The sequence below is a fragment of the Ranitomeya variabilis genome, chromosome 1 (assembly GCF_051348905.1).
Source record: "Ranitomeya variabilis isolate aRanVar5 chromosome 1, aRanVar5.hap1, whole genome shotgun sequence".
NCBI classification, from domain to species: domain Eukaryota; kingdom Metazoa; phylum Chordata; class Amphibia; order Anura; family Dendrobatidae; genus Ranitomeya; species Ranitomeya variabilis.
The window spans coordinates 841,229,033-841,254,572 of NC_135232.1; positions in this window are offsets into that span (position 1 = coordinate 841,229,033).

The following is a 25,540-nucleotide window of genomic DNA, read 5'->3' on the forward strand; positions in this document are numbered from 1 at the left end:
GAGGAGAGGGGAGGCTACTGAAGTGAGGAGAGCGGAGGCTGCTGAGGTGAGGAGAGGGGAGGCTGCTGAAGGAAGTGAGAGGTTGCTGAGGTGATGAGAGGGTAGGCTGCTGAAGTGAGGAGAGAGGAGGCTGCTGAAATGAGGAGAGGAGACACTGCTGAGGTGAGCAGAGGGGAGGCTGCTGAAGTGAGGAGAGACTGCTAAGGTGAGGCGAGGCTACTGAAGTGAGGAGTGGGGAGGCTGCAGAGGTGTGGAGAGGGGAGGCTGCTGAAGTGAGGAGAGGCTGCTGAGGTGAGGAGAGGGGAGGCTGCTGAAGGAAGTGAGAGGTTGCTGAGGTGATGAGAGGGGAGGCTGCTGAAGTGAGGAGAAGGGAGGCTGCTGAAATGAGGAGAGGAGACACTGCTGAGGTGAGGAGAGGGGAGGCTGCTGAAGTGAGGAGAGACTGCTAAGGTGAGGCGAGGCTACTGAAGTGAGGAGTGGGGAGGCTGCAGAGGTGTGGAGAGGGGAGGCTGCTGAAATGAGGAGAGGCTGCTGAGGTGAGGAGAGGAGAGGCTGCTGAGGTGAGGAGAGGGGAGGCTGCTGAAGTGAGAGGTTGCTGAGGTGAGGAGAGGAGAGGCTGCTGAGGTGAGGGGAGGCTGCTGTGGTGAGGAGAGGAGAGGCTGCTGAGGTGAGGGGAGGCTGCTGAAGTGAGGAGAGGGGAGGCTGCTGAAGTGAGAGGTTCCTGAGGTGATGAGAGGGGAGGCTGCTGAAGTGAGGAGAGTCTGATGAGGTGAGGCTACTGAAGTGAGGAGAGGGGAGGCTGCTGAGGTGAGGAGAGGGGACACTGCTGAGGTGAGGTTGCTGAGGTAAGAAGAGGGGAGGCTCCTGAAGTGAGGTGAGGCTGCCGAGGTGAGGAGAGGGGAGGCTGCTGAGGTGAGGAGAGGGGAGGCTGCTGAAGTGAGAGGTTGCTGAGGTGATGAGAGGGGAGGCTGCTGAGGTGATGAGAGGGGAGGCTACTGAAGTGAGGAGAGGGGAGGCTGCTGAAGTGAGGAGAGGCTGCTGAGGTGAGGAGAGGGGAGGCTGCTGAAGTGAAGAGAGTGAGAGCGGAGGTTGCTGAAGTGAGGAGAGTGGAGGCTACAGAAGTGAGGAGAGGGGAAGCTGCTGAAGTGTGGTGAAGGGAGGCTGCTGAAGTGAGTAGAGGGGAGGCTGCTGAGGTGAGGAGAGGGGAGGCTGCTTAAGTGAGGAGAGGCGACACTGCTGAGGTGAGGGGAGGCTGCTGAGTTGAGGAGAGGGGAGGCTGCTGAAGTGAGGAGAGACTGCTAAGGTGAGGCGAGGCTACTGAAGTGAGGAGTGGGGAGGCTGCAGAGGTGTGGAGAGGGGAGGCTGCTGAAGTGAGGAGAGGCTGCTGAGGTGAGGAGAGGGGAGGCTGCTGAAGTGAGGATAGGGGAGGCTGCTGAGGTGAAGAGAGGGGAGGCTGCTGAAGTGAGGAGAGAGAGAGGAGGCTGCTGAAGTGAGGAGTGGATGCTACAGAAGTGAGGAGATGGGAGGCTGCTGAAGTGTGGTGAAGGGAGGCTGCTGAAGTGAGGAGAGGGGAGGCTGCTGAGGTGAGGAAACGGGAGGCTGCTGAAGTGAGGTGAGGCTGCTGAAGTGAGGAGAGGGTAGGCTGCTGAGGTGAGAAAACAGGAGGCTGCTGAAGTGAGGTGAGGCTACTGAAGTGAGGAGATGGGAGGCTGCTGAGGTGAGGAAACAGGAGGCTGCTGAAGTGAGGTGAGGCTGCTGAAGTGAGGAGAGAGTAGGCTGCTGAGGTGAAGAAACGGGAGGCTGCTGATGTGAGGTGAGGCTACTGAAGTGAAGAGTAGGGAGGCTGCTGAGGTGAGGAGAAGGGAGGCTGCTAAAGTGAGGAGACGGGAGGCTGCTGAGGTGAGGAGAAGGGAGGCTGCTAAAGTGAGGAGACGGGAGGCTGCTGAGGTGAGGAGACCGGAGGCTGCTAAAGTGAGGAGAGGGGAGGCTACTGAAGTGAGGAGAGGGGAGGCTGCTGAAGTGAGGAAAAGGGAGGCTGCTGAGGTGAGGAGATGGGAGGCTGCTGAAGGAAGTGAGAGGTTGAAATGCTGAAATGAGGAGAGGAGACACTGCTGAGGTGAGGAGAGGGGAGGCTGCTGAAGTGAGGAGAGACTGCTAAGGTGAGGCGATGCTACTGAAGTGAGTTGAGGGGAGGCTGCTGAGGTGAGGAGAGGGGAGGCTGCTGAAGTGAGGAGAGGCTGCTGAGGTGAGGAGAGGGGAGGCTGTTGAAGTGAGGAGAGTGAGAGCGGAGGTTGCTGAAGTGAGGAGAGTGGAGGCTACAGAAGTGAGGAGAGGGGAAGCTGCTGAAGTGTGGTGAAGGGAGGTTGCTGAAGTGAGTAGAGGGGAGGCTGCTGAGGTGAGGAGAGGGGAGGCTGCTTAAGTGAGGAGAGGCGACACTGCTGAGGTGAGGGGAGGCTGCTGAGGTGAGGAGAGGGGAGGCTGCTAAAGTGAGGAGAGGGGAGGCTGCTGAAGTGAGGGGAGGCTACTGAAGTGAGGAGAGGGGAGGCTGCTGAGGTGAGGAGAGGGGAGGCTTCTGAGGTGAGGAGAGGCTGCTGAGGTGTGGAGAGGGGAAGCTGCTGAAGTGAGGAGAGGGGAGGCTGCTGAGGTGAGGAGAGGGGTGGCTGCTGAAGTGAAAAGAGTGGAGGCTACTGAAGTGAGGAGAGGGGAGGCTGCTGATGTGAGGGGAGGCTGCTGAGGTGAGAAGAGAAGAGGCTGCTGAAGTGAGGAGAGGGGACACTGCTGAGGTGAGGGGAGGCTGCTGAGGTGAGAAGAGGGGAGGCTGCTGAACTGAGGTGAGGCTGCTGAGGTGAGGAGAGGGGAGGCTACTGAAGTGGGGAGAGCGGAGGCTGCTGAGGTGAGGAGAGGGGAGGCTGCTGAAGGAAGTGAGAGGTTGCTGAGGTGATGAGAGGGGAGGCTGCTGAAGTGAGGAGAGAGGAGGCTGCTGAAATGAGGAGAGGAGACACTGCTGAGGTGAGCAGAGGGGAGGCTGCTGAAGTGAGGAGAGACTGCTAAGGTGAGGCGAGGCTACTGAAGTGAGGAGTGGGGAGGCTGCAGAGGTGTGGAGAGGGGAGGCTGCTGAAGTGAGGAGAGGCTGCTGAGGTGAGGAGAGGGGAGGCTGCTGAAGGAAGTGAGAGGTTGCTGAGGTGATGAGAGGGGAGGCTGCTGAAGTGAGGAGAAGGGAGGCTGCTGAAATGAGGAGACGAGACACTGCTGAGGTGAGGAGAGGGGAGGCTGCTGAAGTGAGGAGAGACTGCTAAGGTGAGGCGAGGCTACTGAAGTGAGGAGTGGGGAGGCTGCAGAGGTGTGGAGAGGGGAGGCTGCTGAAATGAGGAGAGGCTGCTGAGGTGAGGAGAGGAGAGGCTGCTGAGGTGAGGAGAGGGGAGGCTGCTGAAGTGAGAGGTTGCTGAGGTGAGGAGAGGAGAGGCTGCTGAGGTGAGGGGAGGCTGCTGTGGTGAGGAGAGGAGAGGCTGCTGAGGTGAGGGGAGGCTGCTGAAGTGAGGAGAGGGGACGCTGCTGAAGTGAGAGGTTCCTGAGGTGATGAGAGGGGAGGCTGCTGAAGTGAGGAGAGTCTGATGAGGTGAGGCTACTGAAGTGAGGAGAGGGGAGGCTGCTGAGGTGAGGAGAGGGGACACTGCTGAGGTGAGGTTGCTGAGGTAAGAAGAGGGGAGGCTCCTGAAGTGAGGTGAGGCTGCCGAGGTGAGGAGAGGGGAGGCTGCTGAGGTGAGGAGAGGGGAGGCTGCTGAAGTGAGAGGTTGCTGAGGTGAGGAGAGGGGAGGCTGCGGAGGTGAGGGGAGGCTGCTGAGGTGAGAAGAGGGGAGGCTGCTGAAGTGAGGACAGGGGACACTGCTGAGGTGAGGGGAGGCTGCTGAGGTAAGAAGAGGGGAGGCTCCTGAAGTGAGGTGAGGCTGCCGAGGTGAGGAGAGGGGAGGCTGCTGAGGTGAGGAGAGGGGAGGCTGCTGAAGTGAGAGGTTGCTGAGGTGATGAGAGGGGAGGCTGCTGAGGTGATGAGAGGGGAGGCTACTGAAGTGAGGAGAGGGGAGGCTGCTGAAGTGAGGAGAGGCTGCTGAGGTGAGGAGAGGGGAGGCTGCTGAAGTGAAGAGAGTGAGAGCGGAGGTTGCTGAAGTGAGGAGAGTGGAGGCTACAGAAGTGAGGAGAGGGGAAGCTGCTGAAGTGTGGTGAAGGGAGGCTGCTGAAGTGAGTAGAGGGGAGGCTGCTGAGGTGAGGAGAGGGGAGGCTGCTTAAGTGAGGAGAGGCGACACTGCTGAGGTGAGGGGAGGCTGCTGAGGTGAGGAGAGGGGAGGCTGCTGAAGTGAGGAGATGGGAGGCTGCTGAGGTGAGGGGAGGCTACTGAAGTGAGGACAGGGGAGGCTGCTAAGGTGAGGAGAGGGGAGGCTTCTGAGGTGAGGAGAGGCTGCTGAGGTGAGGAGAGGGGAAGCTGCTGAAGTGAGGAGAGGGGAGGCTGCTGAGGTGAGGATAGGGGTGGCTGCTGAAGTGAAAAGAGTGGAGGCTACTGAAGTGAGGAGAGGGGAGGCTGCTGTGGTGAGGGGAGGCTGCTGAGGTGAGAAGAGAAGAGGCTGCTGAAGTGAGGAGATGGGACACTGCTGAGGTGAGGGGAGGCTGCTGAGGTGAGAAGAGGGGAGGGTGCTAAACTGAGGTGAGGCTGCTGAGGTGAGGAGAGGGGAGGCTACTGAAGTGAGGAGAGCGGAGGCTGCTGAGGTGAGGAGAGGGGAGGCTGCTGAAGGAAGTGAGAGGTTGCTGAGGTGATGAGAGGGGAGGCTGCTGAAGTGAGGAGAAGGGAGGCTGCTGAAATGAGGAGAGGAGACACTGCTGAGGTGAGGAGAGACTGCTAAGGTGAGGCGAGGCTACTGAAGTGAGGAGTGGGGAGGCTGCAGAGGTGTGGAGAGGGGAGGCTGCTGAAATGAGGAGAGGCTGCTGAGGTGAGGAGAGGAGAGGCTGCTGAAGTGAGGAGAGGGGAGGCTGCTGAGGTGAAGAGAGGGGAGGCTGCTGAAGTGAGGAGAGAGAGAGGAGGCTGCTGAAGTGAGGAGTGGATGCTACAGAAGTGAGGAGATGGGAGGCTGCTGAAGTGTGGTGAAGGGAGGCTGCTGAAGTGAGGAGAGGGGAGGCTGCTGAGGTGAGGAAACGGGAGGCTGCTGAAGTGAGGTGAGGCTGCTGAAGTGAGGAGAGGGTAGGCTGCTGAGGTGAGAAAACAGGAGGCTGCTGAAGTGAGGTGAGGCTACTGAAGTGAGGATATGGGAGGCTGCTGAGGTGAGGAAACAGGAGGCTGCTGAAGTGAGGTGAGGCTGCTGAAGTGAGGAGAGGGTAGGCTGCTGAGGTGAAGAAACGGGAGGCTGCTGATGTGAGGTGAGGCTACTGAAGTGAAGAGTAGGGAGGCTGCTGAGGTGAGGAGAAGGGAGGCTGCTAAAGTGAGGAGACGGGAGGCTGCTGAGGTGAGGAGAAGGGAGGCTGCTAAAGTGAGGAGACGGGAGGCTGCTGAGGTGAGGAGACCGGAGGCTGCTAAAGTGAGGAGAGGGGAGGCTACTGAAGTGAGGAGAGGGGAGGCTGCTGAAGTGAGGAAAAGGGAGGCTGCTGAGGTGAGGAGATGGGTGGCTGCTGAAGGAAGTGAGAGGTTGAAATGCTGAAATGAGGAGAGGAGACACTGCTGAGGTGAGGAGAGGGGAGGCTGCTGAAGTGAGGAGAGACTGCTAAGGTGAGGCGATGCTACTGAAGTGAGTTGAGGGGAGGCTGCTGAGGTGAGGAGAGGGGAGGCTGCTGAAGTGAGGAGAGGCTGCTGAGGTGAGGAGAGGGGAGGCTGTTGAAGTGAGGAGAGTGAGAGCGGAGGTTGCTGAAGTGAGGAGAGTGGAGGCTACAGAAGTGAGGAGAGGGGAAGCTGCTGAAGTGTGGTGAAGGGAGGTTGCTGAAGTGAGTAGAGGGGAGGCTGCTGAGGTGAGGAGAGGGGAGGCTGCTTAAGTGAGGAGAGGCGACACTGCTGAGGTGAGGGGAGGCTGCTGAGGTGAGGAGAGGGGAGGCTGCTGAAGTGAGGAGAGGGGAGGCTGCTGAAGTGAGGGGAGGCTACTGAAGTGAGGAGAGGGGAGGCTGCTGAGGTGAGGAGAGGGGAGGCTTCTGAGGTGAGGAGAGGCTGCTGAGGTGAGGAGAGGGGAAGCTGCTGAAGTGAGGAGAGGGGAGGCTGCTGAGGTGAGGAGAGGGGTGGCTGCTGAAGTGAAAAGAGTGGAGGCTACTGAAGTGAGGAGAGGGGAGGCTGCTGATGTGAGGGGAGGCTGCTGAGGTGAGAAGAGAAGAGGCTGCTGAAGTGAGGAGAGGGGACACTGCTGAGGTGAGGGGAGGCTGCTGAGGTGAGAAGAGGGGAGGCTGCTGAACTGAGGTGAGGCTGCTGAGGTGAGGAGAGGGGAGGCTACTGAAGTGAGGAGAGCGGAGGCTGCTGAGGTGAGGAGAGGGGAGGCTGCTGAAGGAAGTGAGAGGTTGCTGAGGTGATGAGAGGGGAGGCTGCTGAAGTGAGGAGAGAGGAGGCTGCTGAAATGAGGAGAGGAGACACTGCTGAGGTGAGCAGAGGGGAGGCTGCTGAAGTGAGGAGAGACTGCTAAGGTGAGGCGAGGCTACTGAAGTGAGGAGTGGGGAGGCTGCAGAGGTGTGGAGAGGGGAGGCTGCTGAAGTGAGGAGAGGCTGCTGATGTGAGGAGAGGAGAGGCTGCTGAAGTGAGGAGAGGGGAGGCTGCTGAGGTGAAGAGAGGGGAGGCTGCTGAAGTGAGGAGAGTGAGAGAGGAGGCTGCTGAAGTGAGGAGTGGATGCTACAGAAGTGAGGAGATGGGAAGCTGCTGAAGTGTGGTGAAGGGAGGCTGCTGAAGTGAGGAGAGGGGAGGCTGCTGAGGTGAGGAAACGGGAGGCTGCTGAAGTGAGGTGAGGCTGCTGAAGTGAGGAGAGGGTAGGCAGCTGAGGTGAGAAAACAGGAGGCTGCTGAAGTGAGGTGAGGCTACTGAAGTGAGGAGATGGGAGGCTGCTGAGGTGAGAAAACAGGAGGCTGCTGAAGTGAGGTGAGGCTACTGAAGTGAAGAGTAGGGAGGCTGCTGAGGTGAGGAGAAGGGAGGCTGCTGAAGTGAGGAGACGGGAGGCTGCTGAGGTGAGGAGACCGGAGGCTGCTAAAGTGAGGAGAGGGGAGGCTACTGAAGTGAGGAGAGGGGAGGCTGCTGAAGTGAGGAAAATGGAGGCTGCTGAGGTGAGGAGAGAGGAGGCTGCTGAATTGAAGAGATTTCAATCTCTGATGTGAAAGTAGCCCAAGTCACTGTCGACAGTGTCTGCATTAGGGCATGTGCACACGTTCCGGATTTTTCGCACGTTTTTTCAGCAATTTTCCGTGGCAAAAACGCTTAAAAAATGCATACATTAAGCATCCCATCATTTTGAATGTATTCCGCAATTTTTGTGCACATGTTGCTTTTTTTCTGAGATAAAAACGCATCGCGGAAAAATACGCAGCATGTTCAATAATTTTGCGGAATTATCTCAGATTTCCTGCTATTTAATGCATTGGGAAGCATTGGAAAAAACTTGAAAAATCCGCACAAAAAAACGTGAGTAAAACGCGAGAAAAACGCATGCGGATTTTCTGCAGAAAATCTCCGGATTTGTTCAGGAAATTTCTGCATAAAATTCGGACGTGTGCACATACCCTTAGGGTACTTTCACACTTCCGTCTTATGGCGTACGTCGCAATGCGTCGTTTTGGAGAAAAAACGCATCCTGCAAAGTTGCCCGCAGGATGCGTTTTTTCTCCATAGACTTGCATTTGCGACACATTGCGATGTATGGCCACACGTCGCATCCGTCATGTGACGGATGCGTCATGTTTTGACGGCCGCGACGCACAAAAAAAGTTCAATGTAATGTTTTCTTGTCCGTCGGTTCTGCCCCCTCCTCCCCGCTCATCACACTGGGCAGCGGATGCATCGTAAGACTGCATCCGCTGCCCATGTGCTAAATTTAGCACAACGTCCGTCGGTACGGCGGGCCGACGGAAGTGTGAAAGAGGCCTTAGGCTGCCGTCACACTAGCAGTGTTTGGTCAGTATTTTACATTAGTATTTGTAAGCCAAAACCAGGAGTAGAACAATTAGAGGAAAAGTATAATAGAAACATATGCACCACTTCTGCATTTATCACCCACTCCTGGTTTTGGCTTACAAATACTGAGGTAAAATACTGACCAAATACTGCTAGTGTGACGGCAGCCTTAGGCTGGGTTCACACTGCGTTGAACCTGTCCGTTAGACGGACTACGTTACACCGCGGCATAAACGCGATGTAATGTAGTCCTTAACAGCTGCCATTAATTCTTATGTCGGACGCATCACTAGCGCACGCCCACAATGGGCGTGCGCTAGGGATGCGCCGTCATTGAGTGACGGACCCTGAGACGCGGGCTGCAGCGTTTCCGGGTCCGTCACTGCTAGCGCAGATAGAGCTAGCAGATGCTCTATCTGCGCTAGCGATGGTGCCAAGTCGGCACTTGCGTTACAGCAGCCCGTTTAACGTATGTGTTGAACGGGCTGCTGTAACGCAGTGTGAACCCAGCCTTAGTCATACTCACCAATGGGGGAGGCAGCACTGAAAGTGCCTAGGGCAGCATAAACTCAAATACGGCCCTGTTTGTGAGGAAAACTACTTTTGACACAGTGCAAAGCTCAGAAGGGAAGAAGCGCCATCTAGGGGTGCAGTGATCATATTGACACCACAAGTGCCTCACAGAATTTTATACCATTGGACAGAGAAGAAAGACTAATTATATTTTTACCACTAAGGCTACTTTCACACATCAGGTTTTTTGTTTCTGGCACAATCCGGCAAGTTTTGAAAAAAACGGATCAGTTTTTTTTTCACGCCGGATCAGTTTTTTTCTCATAGAGTTGTATTAGCACCGGATTGTGCCTGATGGCCAGACGTTTCATCCGTTTTTTCCAGATCCATCGTAATAGTCGTTTCCGGTGGATGTAGAATCAATCTATCTCTCTTTCTCCCTCTCTCTCTCTCCTTTTTTCCATTGTAAATCCATGTTAAAAAAACAGAAAACCGGATCCGGCAGAAAAACTGATTCATTCAGTGGCGTAGGAAGGGGGGTGCAGGGGGGGCGGGCCGCCCCGGGCGGCACAATGCCGGGGGCGGCTCCGACCCAGAGAGGAGGAGGAAGAAAAAAAAAAAAAAAAAAGAGAGACGCGGGCCCTTTAAATCTTCGGGCAGCGCCGACCGCCTCCACGACCAGGCCCCCCCCCCTCCCGGTGCCAGCGCTGGCATTGGGCCCCCCTTTAATACTCACCTCTCCTGGTTCCTGCGGCAGCTGCAGCGTCTTCGGCGCCCTCTGACTCTGTGACGTCTCAGGGCAGAGGGTGCGATGACGTCATCACTGCGCGCTCAGCCTCTCTGTCCTGAGCGTTGCAGAGCCGGAGAGACGCTGAGTGCACGGGACCTGCGCTGGGAACGGGAGAGGTGAGGATTTTACTCTTTTTTTTTTTTTCTTTATGTCTGACTCAGACAGACTGGGGGCAATATGCTGGAGACAGACTGGGGGCAATATGCTGGAGACAGACTGGGGGCAATATGCTGGAGACAGACTGGGGGCAATATGCTGGAGACAGACTGGGGGCAATATGCTGGAGACAGACTGGGGGCAATATGCTGGAGACACACTGGGGGCAATATGCTGGAGACAGACTGGGGGCAATATGCTGGAGACAGACTGGGGGCAATATGCTGGAGACAGACTGGGGGCAATATGCTGGAGACAGACTGGGGGCAATACGCTGGAGACACACTGGGGGCAGATTGCTGGACGCACTGGGGGCGATGCTGGACGCACTGGGGGCGATGCTGGACACACTGGGGGCAATGCTGGACACACTGGGGGCAATGCTGGACACTGGGGCAGATTGCTCGACACACTGGGGGCAATGCTGGACATTGGGGCAGATTGCTGGACACACTGGGGGCAATGCTGGACACTGGGGCAGATTGCTGGACACACTGGGGGCAATGCTGGACACTGGGGCAGATTGCTGGACACACTGGGGGCAATGCTGGACACTGGGGGCAATGCTGGACACTGGGGCAGATTGCTGGACACACTGGGGGCAATGCTGGACACTGGGGGCAATGCTGGACACTGGGGGCAATTCTGGACACTGGGGGCAATGCTGGACACGGGCAGATTGCTGGACACACTGGGGGCAATGCTGGACACTGGGGCAGATTGCTGGACACACTGGGGGCAATGCTGGACACTGGGGCAGATTGCTGGACACACTGGGGGCAATGCTGGAGACTGGGGCAATGCTCGACACTGGGGCAGATTGCTGGACACACTGGGGGCAATGCTGGACACACTGGGCAGATTGCTGGACACACTGGGGGCAATGCTGGACACACTGGGGGCAATGGTGGACACTGGGGCAGATTGCTGGACACACTGGGGGCAATGCTGGACACTGGGGCAGATTGCTGGACACACTGGGGGCAATGCTGGACACTTGGGGCAATGCTGGACACTGGGGCAGATTGCTGGACGCTGGGGCAGATTGCTGGACGCACTGGGGGCAGATTGCTGGACGCACTGGGGGCAGATAGCTGGAAGCACTGGGGGCAGATTGCTGGAAGCACTGGGGGCAGATTGCTGGACGCACTGGGGGCAGATTGCTGGACGCACTGGGGGCAGATTGCTGGACACACTGGGGGCAATGCTGGACACACTGGGGGCAATGCTGGACACTGGGGCAGATTGCTGGACACACTGGGGGCAATGCTGGACACTGGGACAGATTGCTGGACACACTGGGGGCAATGCTGGACACTGGGGCAGATTGCTGGACACACTGGGGGCAATGCTGGACACTGGGGCAGATTGCTGGACACACTGGGGGCAATTCTGGACACTGGGGGCAATGCTGGACACTGGGGCAGATTGCTGGACACACTAAGGCAATGCTGGACACACTGGGGCAATGCTGGGGACTGCGCCTGTGCGGCCGCCCTGCTTGTGAATCCCAGCCCCGCACTCTGCATAATGCATAACACACTGTGGGGCTGGGATTACCAAGGTGGGTGGCCGCACAGGCGCAGTCTGCAAGCCTGGCTGTGACGTCAGACGGCCAGAGCTCTCTGCGCCTGCACCAAACAGCGATACACAGCGCAGGCACCGGATTTCATGGGTAAACAGTGCTGAGGGGGCGGTGCCCGGCGTTGAGTGACGGCAATGGGGGGGGCGCCAAACTCGGAATCAGCCCCGGGCGGCAAAAGCTCTAGCTACGCCAGTGGATTCATTGCATCAGTTTTTTCACTATTTGCAACGGATCCATTTTTTGGAACATTAGCTGGATTGTGCCTGAAAAACACCTGATGTGTGAAAGTAGCCAAATGATGTTTTGATGATACAGTTCGGCTGAGCCATACGGCGAGACTCATGAGGGAATTGAGGTGCTATTTTCCTCCTAGAGTGATTTTCCTAGAATAGTTTGCAGACTCAATGTACAGTGCTAGAAGGGCACACTCCCCCCTCAAGTGACCCCATTTTGGAAATTATACCCCTTTGGCAATTTATTCACAGGTAGGGTAAGTTCACACAGGATGTTTTTGCTGCTTTTTTTTCCTGCAGCAAAACCTGATTATCTTGGCAAGAAAGAAGCTGCGTCAAAAACGCAGGTTTAGGTGCGGTTTTTGGTGCGTTTTTATGCGTTTTTTTGGTACGTGTTTTTTTCTCTGCCCATGCTAATGTCCGTGGATTTTCAGCAGCAAAAACGCAGCAAATAATGATACCTGCGTTTTTGCTGCATTTTTTTCAACACCCATTCAAGTCAATGGGTGAAAAAACGCAGCAGAAACGCTAAGGCTGTGTGCACACGTAGCAGATTTTTCACGTTTTTTCACGGTTTTTCGCTATAAAAACGCTATAAAACCGCGAAAAAAACGCTCATATTAAGCATCCTATTTAATAGAATGCAATCCGCATTTTTTGTGCACATGCTGCGTTGTTTTCCTGAGCGGAATCGCATTCCAGAAAAAAAACGCAGCATGTTCATTAAATTTGCGGAATCGCGGGGATTCCGCACACCTAGGAATGCGTTGATCTGCTTACTTCCCGCATGGGGCTATGCCCACCATGTGGGAAGTAAGCAGATCATGTGCGGTTGGTACCCAGGGTGGAGGAGAGGAGACTTTCCTCCACGGACTGGGCACCATAAAATTGTTAAAAAAAAAGAATTAAAATAAAAAATAGTGATATACTCACCTTCTGACAGCCCCGGAGTCTTCCCGCCTCTCAGCGGTGCACGCGGCCGCTTCCGTTCCCAGGGATGCTGTGTGTGAAGGACCTGTGATGACGTGACAGTGACGTCATCGCAGGTCCTTCACACACAGCATCTATAGGAACGGAAGCCGCTGAGGAGATCCGGGGCCATCAGAAGGTGAGTATAACCATTTTTTAAAAATTATTTGTAACATTCTATCTTTTACTATTGATGCTGCATAGGCAGCAGCAATAGTAAAAAGTTGGTTATGGATCGCCCCCAGGCGCAGGGCAGTGGGGTACTCAGCACCGAATCCCTCTGTCTCGGTTCTGGGGATGTCACGGTGGCCCGACCCGGTCCGTGGCCTTGCTAAGGGGCGCCCAATCAAAGGTGTAGTTTGTCAAGTGTTCGTGACGCCACCTGTGGTGTTCGGTCAAGGTGACCGACGCTGCTAGGAGTCCGCTTGGGTGATGGAATGGCAGCTAGATGTTATACTTTCCCACAGGTGAAGTATGTCCCCAGGGCTTCCCTTGAAGAGTAGGTAGTAATGGTGGATGTTATAAGGCGCGATGAATAACGAGGTTGCAGTCTCTTTACCTTTTACTGAAGACTTCAGCGTCCACAGTCCAGAGCACTGTTCACAGGGCTGGCTGAGTCCGGCCAGTCTGAAGGCACATCCAGAGTTCCCTTTGCAGGCGGAAATCAGTAGCCTTCCTGTGTGTTGTAGTACCTCCCTGCTGAGCACCACGGGATAGTCCTCACAACTCTCGTGTATATTTCTGATGTTCTCTCTCTGTCCCCCAGATGGTATGGCTAGGACGACCCGTATGACGGGGTAGGCCTGGAGCTATTTTATAGGGACCCTAGAGACGCCCCTCTCCCACAATTTTCCTCCGTTGTCTTCATTAGGTATTAAGGTCGGGAAGCCAACTTGGAATTGAACTGTCCTGCCGTGTTTCAAAGTAATGCGTAGAGCCAATTACTTCCTCGGTGTTCCGGCCACCGGCTACGCGCCTCAGAAGGATGTTGCCGATCTTAAGGCAGGACTCCTCCTGGTGTTATCTCCTTGTGCTGTGATCTCGTTTCTCACTTCTCCACAATATACTTCGCTTCTTGTCCTTTCTTAGGATGCTGCCGCAATGAGGTGCAGGCGCAGCTCCTTAACGATCTATCTCTTGCTATGTCTCTGTCAGGATCCCACCCCTGACAGGGACCTCTGTCTACAGCTCCGATGTTCCTCCTTCTCTCTCTCTGCCTGACAGGTCTTCTCTGGGTCAAACCCAGGTAGCTTCTCTCTAACTTCCTATCCAACCCCCAGTTTTACCCGAGTGTGAGGAGTGGCCTAATAGATAGAACCTTTTGCTCCCCCTGGTGGCCGGAGTGTGAAGTGTAGTGTGTGACTGTGATACCTGGTCAGGTGAACTCCTTTAGTACCATCAGACGTACCATCACTCCCCCTGGAGGAAGAGCGACAATACTGCAATGACCAGGACTCTGGGGCGCTGCAGTCACGCTTGTCAAACACTATGTTTGACAAGTGTGACCAACCTGTCAATCAGTTTTCCAAGCAATGCTACAGATCGCTTGGAAAACGCTAGCATTCTGCAAGCTAATTACGCTTGCAAAACGCTAGTTTTTAGCAGGAATACGCATGCCAATTCCGCATGCGATATACCCGCGGCAGGAGTTGCAGAATTGCCATGGAAATTTCCGCGGAAATTCTGCAACGTGTGCACTTAATAATTCAACAACTATGTCCAAATGTATTATATGGCACTTCCAAGCATAGAAAACAACGATTAGGAGGTTCAGTAGAATTAACCCCTAGCTCCAATGAAGAGATCCACAAGAAACCAAATAAAATCAAATATTTATTTAGCCAAATTTATAAAACCATATCAATGGAACATACAAAACAAAGAAATACCCAAGGGGCCAGAAAAATACCCTTCAAATACATGTATACCATCAGAAAAAAGTACTAAAACAGCCCACATGATTAAAACATTGTGGAATATTATAGAACACGGTATATGACTCAATCAGCCCAATGAATGTCTACTAGCAATATTTAATTATAAGGTACCTAACAAAAGAATCCGTGCTATATTGTATTAAGTAGACAGATATAAGGGTTACAGAATATAAATTGTCTCACCGCTATAAACACGTGTATTCTGTGGTATCGGGTAGTCCGGCGTTCCCCTGTCGCCCCGACGCGCGTTTCGCCCGTAGCTTCTTCCGGGGGCGTGTTCTATAATATTCCACAATGTTTTAATCATGTGGGCTGTTTTAGTACTTTTTTCTGATGGTATACATGTATTTGAAGGGTATTTTTCTGGCCCCTTGGGTATTTCTTTGTTTTGTATGTTCCATTGATATGGTTTTATAAATTTGGCTAAATAAATAATTGATTTTATTTGGTTTCTTGTGGATCTCTTCATTGGAGCTAGGGGTTAATTCTACTGAACCTCCTAATCGTTGTTTTCAACGTGTGCACTTAGCCTAAAAGAAGTGACATGCTCTATGTCCAAAAAACGCAGCAAAGCACAAAATACTGAAACAAAAAGCCAATGTGTGTTGCTGAGATTTCTGAAATCTCATAGGCTTTGCTGGTATTGTAAAAAGCAGCTGAAAATTAGCATAAAAAAAGCAGCAAAAACGCCCTGTGTGAACTTACCCGTATAGTGACGATTTTGACTCTATGAGTGTGTTCCAGAAACAAGCAGAAGTGGATGTTGCTGAGTGAAATTTGCAAACTGCCTTTGTTGTGCCCAGTACATTGTAGTGCCCAGCTCATGATTCTGGAGACCTGCATCTATAAATTACGCTGGCTCTCATCGCTATAAAAATGCCAAACATGTGGATGCTAAATGTGGTTAGTCACGCTGGGGCTCAGAAGAGAGGGGGGCATTTGGATTTGGGAGCTCAGAATTTGCTGAATTTCTTTTGGGGGCCTGGGGCCACTTTCCAGAGCCTTTGTACTACCAATAACGTTGAAGCCCCTATATTTTCGTTAACAGATGACAGACCTGAGTGAGGACTTTTTTTTTTGTGGATTAATTTGAAACTTTTGTTGGGAACATTTTACATAACATTTTGGATCACATGTATCTTGCACTCTAAGCTGAGCACATACCTAAGGGCTCATTTCCACATGCGAGGCACACGTCCGTATCTCGCATGTGGAAACCAAGCTCTGGCGCCGGCACTTTGGAGCGGAACTGTGCAGCTCCATGTGTTCCTATGCGGCCGCACGCTCCGCTCTGGAGTGCCGGCTCCACAGCTTGGTTTCCACATGCGAGATACGGACGTGTGCCTCGCATGTGGAAATGAGCCCTCAGGGTACGTGTCCATGTTCAGGATGGCCGGCGGTATCGCCGGAGCGGCGAAGCCGCTCGGCGCTAAGCCCCGCCCCCTTTCTGGGACGCGATGATGCCGGATGTGTTAACTGTACACATCCGGGATCATCGCACCCTCGCATAGCGCCCTGTGATATTACTTGCGGCGACGCAGCGTCGCCGTGGGTAGCACGGACATGCTGCGATCTGAAAAGATGCGCAGCATGTCCGGAGTCGCAGGGAAGTCGGATGCGTGTTTCCACGCATAGTGGACACGGGATTTCATAAAATCCCCTCCACTATGCTGGAACATCTGGACGCTGTGTGTTTGACGCTGCAGCTCTGCGCAGCGTCAAACAAGCAGCGTTTATTGACCGTGGACACGTACCCTTAGGGTCACACTAGCGTATTAGATGCGATATGCTAATGCCACTCGGCTCCAGCTCTGCTGTGAGCAGGAGCCGAGTGTCATGCGTCTGTGCTCCGAGCCTCTCGCACAGAGCGGATCGGAGAACAGCTGCGGAGGAGGCAGAGAAATGAATTTCTCCATCTCCTCCATTGCTGAGGTCCGCTTATAGCGCACATCACTCGGATGATATCCAAGTGATGTGCGCTGTCTCACTCGTACCCATAGACTTATATGGGTGCGAGTCAGCCGACAGTCGTCCGAGTGTCCGTGACAATCGCAGCCAAATAGATGCGCCTTTTGAGGACTCAGAGTCTGTGAGTTTTTTGTTACCGGAGGGAGTTACTCCATGGCAACATTGTTATGTCAGGTGCAGTTGTGATTTTTTTGGGTTTGTGTCACATTAAAAAAAATGTTTTTAAAACACCGTAAATGTATTTTCTCAATCATTACATTCAAGCCTTGAATATTCTATATAATGTTTTACACACACATTGTTAGAGATTGTAACACACTTTTTACTTTATATTGTACAAGTCTTTACAACAATGTAATTCTTCCCCCTTAAAAATCATTATTTGGGGTATAAAAACAGATGAGTCACCATTGGCTGGTGACCCCCTGGCTTCAGGGGTCACATGATACAACTTCACATCACCCTTCGTGTGGTTCACTGGAATTATTGCAAAGGGGAAAGAAGAAAAATATATATTTCTTTCTCGCTTCATTGGGGGACACAGACAACCATGGGTGTATGCTGCTGCTGCTAGGAGGCTGACACTATGCAAAAAGGATAGCTCCTCCCTGGCAGTATACACCCACTGACAGGCACCAAGTACCTCAATTTGTGCCTAGTGTCTGTAGGAGGCGGACCTGGATCTCCCCAGATCCGTAGCTAATCATTTTTTCCTTTACAGGTATTGTTTGTGTTTAGTAACTCTCTCCTTTGTTTTTTCAGATACAGCGTTAGGGAAACAGGGTATTTTTGTCACCCTGCCTTCCCAGGATGGGCGGCTGAGCGAGCAGTGTGGTATCACCCACATCGCAACTCTCAGGCTGCTGGCAGCAGGGCCGCCATCAGGGCATTACAGCCGTGACTGGCGTATGGGGCCCGGTGGGCAGAGGGGGCTCTCATCTGCTCACCGGGCCCCTACCGGCAGCCGCAGGCTGAACCGGGCCCTTAGCGGCGGCCGGCGCTGCAGCTGTTTAACGCTATTGACGTGCGGGCCCGCGCCCGCACGTCAATAGTTAACAGCCGCCAGCCAATCTGAGGCTGGCAGCTGACGTCAGCCGCAGAGTGCATGTCGCCGGCGTCTGACGTCATTGTCAGTCGCCGGCGAGTGCACGCTTCAGCTGCGTGGAGAGAGCAGGAGCGCGGCAGGTAAGCAGAACTTGTTTTTTTTTTTTTATTATTTTGAACGGCGATCCGGGGGGCCCAGGGCAGAACGCTGGACATGTAGCGCCCCCACTGCCGCAGGGCCGAGGGGTACCCAGTACCGGGCCTCTGAGTCTCTGCTCTGGGGTTGTCACGGTGGCGAGGCCCCGGTCCGTGACCCTGCCGAAGGGCGCACAGTATCTGATAGATGTAGATGGTGGTGGTGGTGCGGTGCAGTAAATAACGAGGACACCAGGTTGCAGTCTCTTTACCTCTTTACTGAAGATCTCTGGGTCCTCAGTCTGGAATACGGTTCACCAGGCTACGCAAGTCCAGCCGGCCCAATGGCACCTCCAGAGTTCTCTTTGCAGGTGGAAATCTGTGCCTTCCCGCTAGCGCTATGTGTTGTGGTCCTCCCCTGCTGTGCTTACGGGATAGTACCCCACAACTGTTGTGTCTGTTTCTGATGTTCCCTCACAACTCGTTCGGATGATGTTCTTCTCCTCCGTCCCTCCCTGATGTTCTGGTTAGGACGGCACCCGTATGACGAGTAGGCTCGGAGCTCTTCCGGGACCCTAGAGTCGCCCCTCTCCTAGTGCGCCCCCCCATGTCTTCATAGGTGATGTATGTGAGACAGCCCGCCTGAGACTGACTGTCCTGCCGTTGGTTTGAAGTATTGCTTGGAGCTAGATATATAAATACTTCCTCGGCGTTCCGGCCGCCGGTTGTGCGCCTCAGTAGGATGTTGCCTCGGTCTTACAGCACGACTCCTACTGGTATTTCTCCTCTTGCTTTGATCTCGTTTCTCACTCAGCACAATATATCTCGCTTCTGTTCCTTTCTTAGGGCACCGCCGCTATGCTGAGCAGGCACGGTCCCGTGACGTTCTTTCTTGTAGCCAGGCCTCTGTCAGGGTCCCAAACCTGACAGGGACCCTACCGAATCTTCCCCCACAACACCCTCTGCCACAAGGTGTTGCCTGGTTCCAACCCAGTCAGCTTTCTGTCTAACTTCCTGCCTGACCCCCAGTTTACCCACACGGTGAGGAGTGGCCTAATAAATAGCACCCTTAGCTCCCCCTGGAGGCCCGACTGTGAAATGTATTGGTGTATGTGATACCTGGTCAGATGAACTCTTTCAGTGCCATCAGACGTACCATAGCCCCCCTTAGCGGCGGAGCCACAGTACTGCAACGACCAGGACTCTGGGGCGCTGCACTCCCCCCCGGTTAAATCCAGTACTCCGGGACTGGGAAGAAAACAACAATACATGTCAGCAAAAAGACATACAATTTTTGTGAGTGCAATAACAATAAGCATACTTGAACAGGCTTCCCTTTATGGGAGGTGAGGGCACTTGAACGTTACAAAACATGGTCAAATATTATAGCAACATGCTATAACTAACTTTCCTTTACCCAACCGGGTATTCTACTAAGTGCAAAATTGTTGAACAATAATTTAACATTGCCTTTAAGGATGTACACTCTAAATCCACTAAAGACCTTCTTATAACACATTATAAGGCTTAAGCAACTGTGCTACATTCTCCTACTTTATTTCTGCAGGACCGCCTGTCCTAACGGCTCCAGACCTACTGCCTCTCCTTTCTTTACAGGACCGCCCTTTTCAGCCCGGGCCTACTGTCCTTCCACTACTATACACAGTATAGAACATAACATTTACTTTCAGTTTGAAATCACTGAGCCATCCCTACATGACTCCTAAGAGGACTCACTGATTAACCCCATACGGGTTCACTTTCTGTTCTCATTTTTCTTTCAACATTATTGAACCTTTCTTACAATTAACTAGTTAGTTACATTTAACTCTTACATATCAGCATTATTACTTTCTCTTTTCAAGACATTATTGCCACCCAACTGTCTTAAGGCAATGCGGTTCATCAGCGCAATACGTGAACATCCCCTTTAAGAGGGGATCAAGTCTCTATGAGGTAGCACATCTTCTCAAGCTACCAGTCTGTACTCAGCAAAGGCTCCGGTGCGGTATCTTCGCAAAGAGTCTTTCTTTAAGTAAAACCAGTAGGGAGCACCTTTAAGAAGGTGCAAACTATTTACAAGCAGTTCGTATCATGCACTGTTCATGATCCCAGCAGTTCTTGATAATGGAACGAAAAGGTAGAAAAACAAAACCAAACAACAGAAACAATAGGGATCCCGGGTCAACAAAGGGATCCCTTTAAGAGTTAACCCTGGACAGGTTTAGCAGCAACATAACCGGAAACAAACAGTTAGAAGAACTATGTACATTTTCAGAGTTTTAAGATCTTACTCTTTTGATGCCGAAGGTGGTTTTTGATCCCCGGCCGATGCAGCACCTGTGCTTGGTAGTTGGTCTCTCAGATGCCATCAGATCAGCCGGTGTCTGGATTTGAAGGCTAATCCTGCTCGCAAGTTCAGTAGCCGCTACAAGGCATACGGTGGTGATAGTAACAAGATCTGGCAAATCGGGATCAGTCATGATCGGGGCAACAGGTGGCGCTCTCTCAGGCTCACACCGTCGAACGTTCCGGGCGCACCATCCTTGTGCATTCCGATGACGGGTGTAGGTCACCTGATCCCCCCTTTGTAATGGGTCACCATCTCGACTGCAGCAGGGGGTTTTCACGTTGTAACTAGTAACAAAGACATCAGTTGGTAGTCCCGGTTCCTGTATGGAGCCCCATCCCCTCTTCGGGTGGTAGGCCAGCACAGTTCCCCGCTTTACCACGTCTTTCCTGCCGTGCGCAGACTTTCTACGTTGTGTATCATGTTGTTCAGTCTCGTCTCGATCTTTCCAGTGTTGGATTAGACATTGCTTATACTGTTCCCAGGTAAGTACCGCAAGGGTGAGGCTCTCCCCCGGAGCTCCATACGGCTCGTTCCAGGGGGTGTCCCACCGGAGGATCACCCCGTCCGGGCCCACGTCTATGGGTTCTCCCATCTTGGTTGGTAGCGGAGGCACTAGCTTCCCCATCGCGTCGGGGGTGAGGACTACCCGCTCCACTGAGAGGAAACGGTTATTGTTGCTGGGGTGAGGAGCGGTCACCGGAGCGGGATCGGTCAGGGGAGCCGGATCGGTCGGAAGAGCAGAATCGGCCGGGGGAGTAGGGGTGCCGTCCATACCTGCGCCTGATGTGATTCCACCGATGTCGATCTGTTCTGTTGACGAGGACACTGGAATCGGCTGCAGCCCGGACCGCGGCTCCTCCGGAGTCACCTCTTGATGTGGCTCCGCCCTCCATGGTTCCGTGGCTGGGATAGGTAGGCTCGGCTCCTCCACTGACGGTGGACGCGAGTCGGTCTCTGATGGGTAAGGGCAGGCCGGGATCACCTCGCTGTTGCTCGGGCACCTGCTGCTCGTCGTCGCTGTCGGGCATTCGGCGGCAACGCATGCGCCTAGCTCCGCCATGTCTCCGAGGTCGGGCTCCTTCTTCACCTCGTTCCCGCCGTTGCAAGTCAGGGGGCGGTTCTCCTCTGCTGCTGGGTAGGTCGTCCTCTCGCAGCAGGAGTCGGAGGGGGCGGTCGCCACTCCTGGCGCCGCTTTGGTAGTCTCCTCCCATGGCACGCCCTTCTTCTTCCTCTGCGCTCCCTGTGACACTGCAATGGCGGCGACTTTTGGCGGGAAATGGCAACACACAGTCTTTGCAATAAAGTACAGTCCAAGCACAGTGAATCACAGTTCCAAGGCACACATGACCTGATTCTTCAGGCTTAAGTAAATCCTGTTCGTGACGCCAAGTTGTAGCGCCCCCACTGCCGCAGGGCCGAGGGGTACCCGGTACCGGGCCTCTGAGTCTCTGCTCTGGGGTTGTCACGGTGGCGAGGCCCCGGTCCGTGACCCTGCCGAAGGGCACACAGTATCTGATAGATGTAGATGGTGGTGGTGGTGCGGTGCAGTAAATAACGAGGACACCAGGTTGCAGTCTCTTTACCTCTTTACTGAAGATCTCTGGGTCCTCAGTCCGGAATACGGTTCACCTGGCTACGCAAGTCCGGCCGGCCCAATGGCACCTCCAGAGTTCTCTTTGCAGGTGGAAATCTGTGCCTTCCCGCTAGCGCTATGTGTTGTGGTCCTCCCCTGCTGTGCTTACGGGATAGTACCCCACAACTGTTGTGTCTGTTTCTGATGTTCCCTCACAACTCGTTCGGATGATGTTCTTCTCCTCCGTCCCTCCCTGATGTTCTGGTTAGGACGGCACCCGTATGACGAGTAGGCTCGGAGCTCTTCCGGGACCCTAGAGTCGCCCCTCTCCTAGTGCGCCCCCCCATGTCTTCATAGGTGATGTATGTGAGACAGCCCGCCTGAGACTGACTGTCCTGCCGTTGGTTTGAAGTATTGCTTGGAGCTAGATATATAAATACTTCCTCGGCGTTCCGGCCGCCGGTTGTGCGCCTCAGTAGGATGTTGCCTCGGTCTTACAGCACGACTCCTACTGGTATTTCTCCTCTTGCTTTGATCTCGTTTCTCACTCAGCACAATATATCTCGCTTCTGTTCCTTTCTTAGGGCACCGCCGCTATGCTGAGCAGGCACGGTCCCGTGACGTTCTTTCTTGTAGCCAGGCCTCTGTCAGGGTCCCAAATTTGACAGGGACCCTACCGAATCTTCCCCCACAACACCCTCTGCCACAAGGTGTTGCCTGGTTCCAACCCAGTCAGCTTTCTGTCTAACTTCCTGCCTGACCCCCAGTTTACCCACACGGTGAGGAGTGGCCTAATAAATAGCACCCTTAGCTCCCCCTGGAGGCCCGACTGTGAAATGTATTGGTGTATGTGATACCTGGTCAGATGAACTCTTTCAGTGCCATCAGACGTACCATAGCCCCCCTTAGCGGCGGAGCCACAGTACTGCAACGACCAGGACTCTAGGGCGCTGCAGACACACTGGGGCAGAACGCTGGACACACTGGGGCAGAACGCTGGACACACTGGGGCAGAACGCTGGACACACTGGGGCAGAACGCTGGACACACTGGGGCATGACTGGAGACACTGGGGCATGACTGGAGACACAGGGGGCATGATTGGAGACGGGGCAGAATGGTGATATGGGCATGATTGGAGACACTGGAAGCAGGATTGGAGACGGATGGGGCAGGATGCATACGAGGGAGACAGATGGGGCAGGATGGGGAGATCATATGGGGCAGGATGGATACTCATTAGGGCAGGATGGGAGAATATATGGCTGACGCCAGGAATGAGACACACGGGGGCTAGGATGGCGAATATTATTACCATAGGGGCTAATTAAGGGATATTATTACTGCAGTGATGTATTTATTTTATTTTTTGAGTACACTGTTTTAAATGGAGGGGCGGTCCTATTACTGTGTAGAGTGATACTATGTCGCCTTCTTCATGTGGTGTAATGTAGAAGTTGGGAAAATTAAGTAATGTGTTCTGCAAGTGGAACTCGAGATAACTGTGTTATTTCCTGCAGAGACAAGTCCTGGCTGGATGAAGTGATGGCGGTCTGTGCGGGATGAAAGATGAAGGACTTCACCTAGAGGCGTCACTGGTGAGTCAGTGTGTTACCTATACACTGACACTATACACTGTATACTATATACAGAGGTCCTGTGTATAATGTCACCAGTGATCACTGTATTACCTATACACTATATACAGAGCTCCTGTGTATAATGTCACTGGTGATCACTGTATTACCTGTACACTATATACAGAGCTCCTGTGTATAATGTCACTGGTGATCACTGTATTACCTGTACACAGACACTGCATACTAAGTACAGATCTCCTGTGTATAATGGCACTTATGGTGATAGTATTGTGTTTTTTTTTTATTATTGATCAGTATTGTAGTATTCAGTCACTATGTGGTGGTAATATGTGGTCTGCTCATGATGTTGTGGTATTTGTTCCTTGTATTTGATATTATTCGATCACTGTGGTGGTAATATGTCATCTGGTCATGGTGTGGCGGTATTTGTGCCTTGTAGATAGTATTATAGGTCACTGTGGTGATAATATGGTGTCTGGTCATGGTGCTGTGGTATTTGCTCCTTGTATGTGGTATTAAAGGTCATTTTAAAAATTGAAAAATAAATAAAAATATACCTAAATTGTATTGCATATTTTAACAAATATTTAATAGGTTACAGTAGAGTAGGGCCTGGCCAAAAGTGTCTACCTTGTCATTTTGGTGGCTTAAAAAATCAATTGGCCAAAACAAAAGCTGCCGGCTATATGTGTGATCTGGTGATGGGAACTGTTAATGTGTGATAGGTGAGAAGTGGAGATTTTCCAAGAGAGAGCGGTGGCTAAGACCGCTAAGTCATCTGGGTAATTTCGTAATGCATCTCTGGGAACGGAAGCTGCCGGCCGCATCGCAAGGAGCGGGACAGCTTCGGTGGACGACGGAAGGTGAGTATATAACTATTTTTTATTTTTATTCTTTTTTTCACAGGGATATGGTCCCACACTGCTGTATACTACGTGGGCTGTGTTATGTACTATGTGGGCTGTGTTATATACTGTGTGGGCTGTGCTATATACTACGTGGCCTGTGTTATATACTACGTGGGCTGTGTTATATACTACGTGGGCTGTGTTATATAGTACGTGGCTGCTATATACTACGTGGCTGCTATATACTATGTGGCTGTGCTATCTACTGCGTGGGCTGTGCTATATAGTACGTGGGCTGTGTTATATACTACGTGAGCTGTGCTATATACTACATCGCTGTGCTCTATACTACGTGGCTGTGCTATATACTACGTGGCTGTGCTATATACTACGTCGCTGCTATATACTACGTGGCTGTGCTATTTACTACGCGGCCGGCCGCAACCAATCAGCGATATTGGCGCTGAATTTAACCCCCACTCACAGCGCGACGTACATACATACATACATATTCTAGAATACCCAATGCATTAGAATCGGGCCACCATCTAGTAGATATGTAAAAGCAAGGCCGATGTTTATGAATGAACGTTTCATTGAAAAAAAAAAACGGGAAACAAAATGGCGTGGGGCGCCAGAGGGGGAAAGCTGATGGCTGGGGGCAAATATTTGTAGCCTGGGAAGGGGGTAATAGCCATGGCCTCTCTCTAGGCCATGAATATCAGCCCGCAGCTGTCTGCGTAGCCTTTACTGGCTGTTAAATTAAGGGGACCCCCCAAAAAATGACGAGGGGTCCCCCTATATTTTACAGCCAGGAAGGCTACGCAGACAGCTGCAGGCTGATATTCATGGCCTAGAGAGGTGCCATGGATATTGGCCCCCTCCGGCTACAAATACCAGCCCGAAGCCGCAGTTGTATGTACATGGTGCATGGCGCATGTTGTGTGTGCACACAGTCTAGACGAGTACGGCTCTGCGACATCTGGATGCCTGACATCCAGATGTAGCAGAGCCTGTAGATGCTCGCCGGAGATAACTCTCCAGCGATCACCTACACTACAGCGTTCTCACAATCAGCTGATCAGCTGTTTGTGAGAACCAGACTAGTGACCGGAGATAAGTCCCGGTCACGTGCACGGCAGTTCTCGCGATAAGATAAGTTATCGCGAGAACTGCAGTGGACGAGGGACTTCCGGTGGCGGGACAGGTGAGCCGGCAGACATGCGTAGTAAGCTGCGTTTAAACAGTTTCTACGCATGTGACTAATCATTAGATGCGGTTTTACCGCATCTAATGATAGTCTATGGTAAATTTACGGCGCGGCGACGGAGCATCGCCGCATTGTAAACAGACATGCTGCGTTCTGAAAAGACGCGCCGCATGAAAATCCCGCATGAAAATCCCGCCCCCACCACATTACCACACACAATCTCGCCCCCACCACATCACCACACACAATCCCCCCTACCACATCACCACACACAATCCGGCCCCACCACATTACCACACACAATCTTGCCCCCACATTACCACAGGCAATCCGCACCACATCACCACACACAATCCCGCCCCCACCACATTACCACACACAATCCCACCCCCACCACACTGAATCCCGCCCCCCACCCCATTACCAGACACAATCCCACCCCCTCCACCACATTACCACACACAATCCCGCCCCCACCACATTACCACACAATCTCACCCCCACCACATTACCAC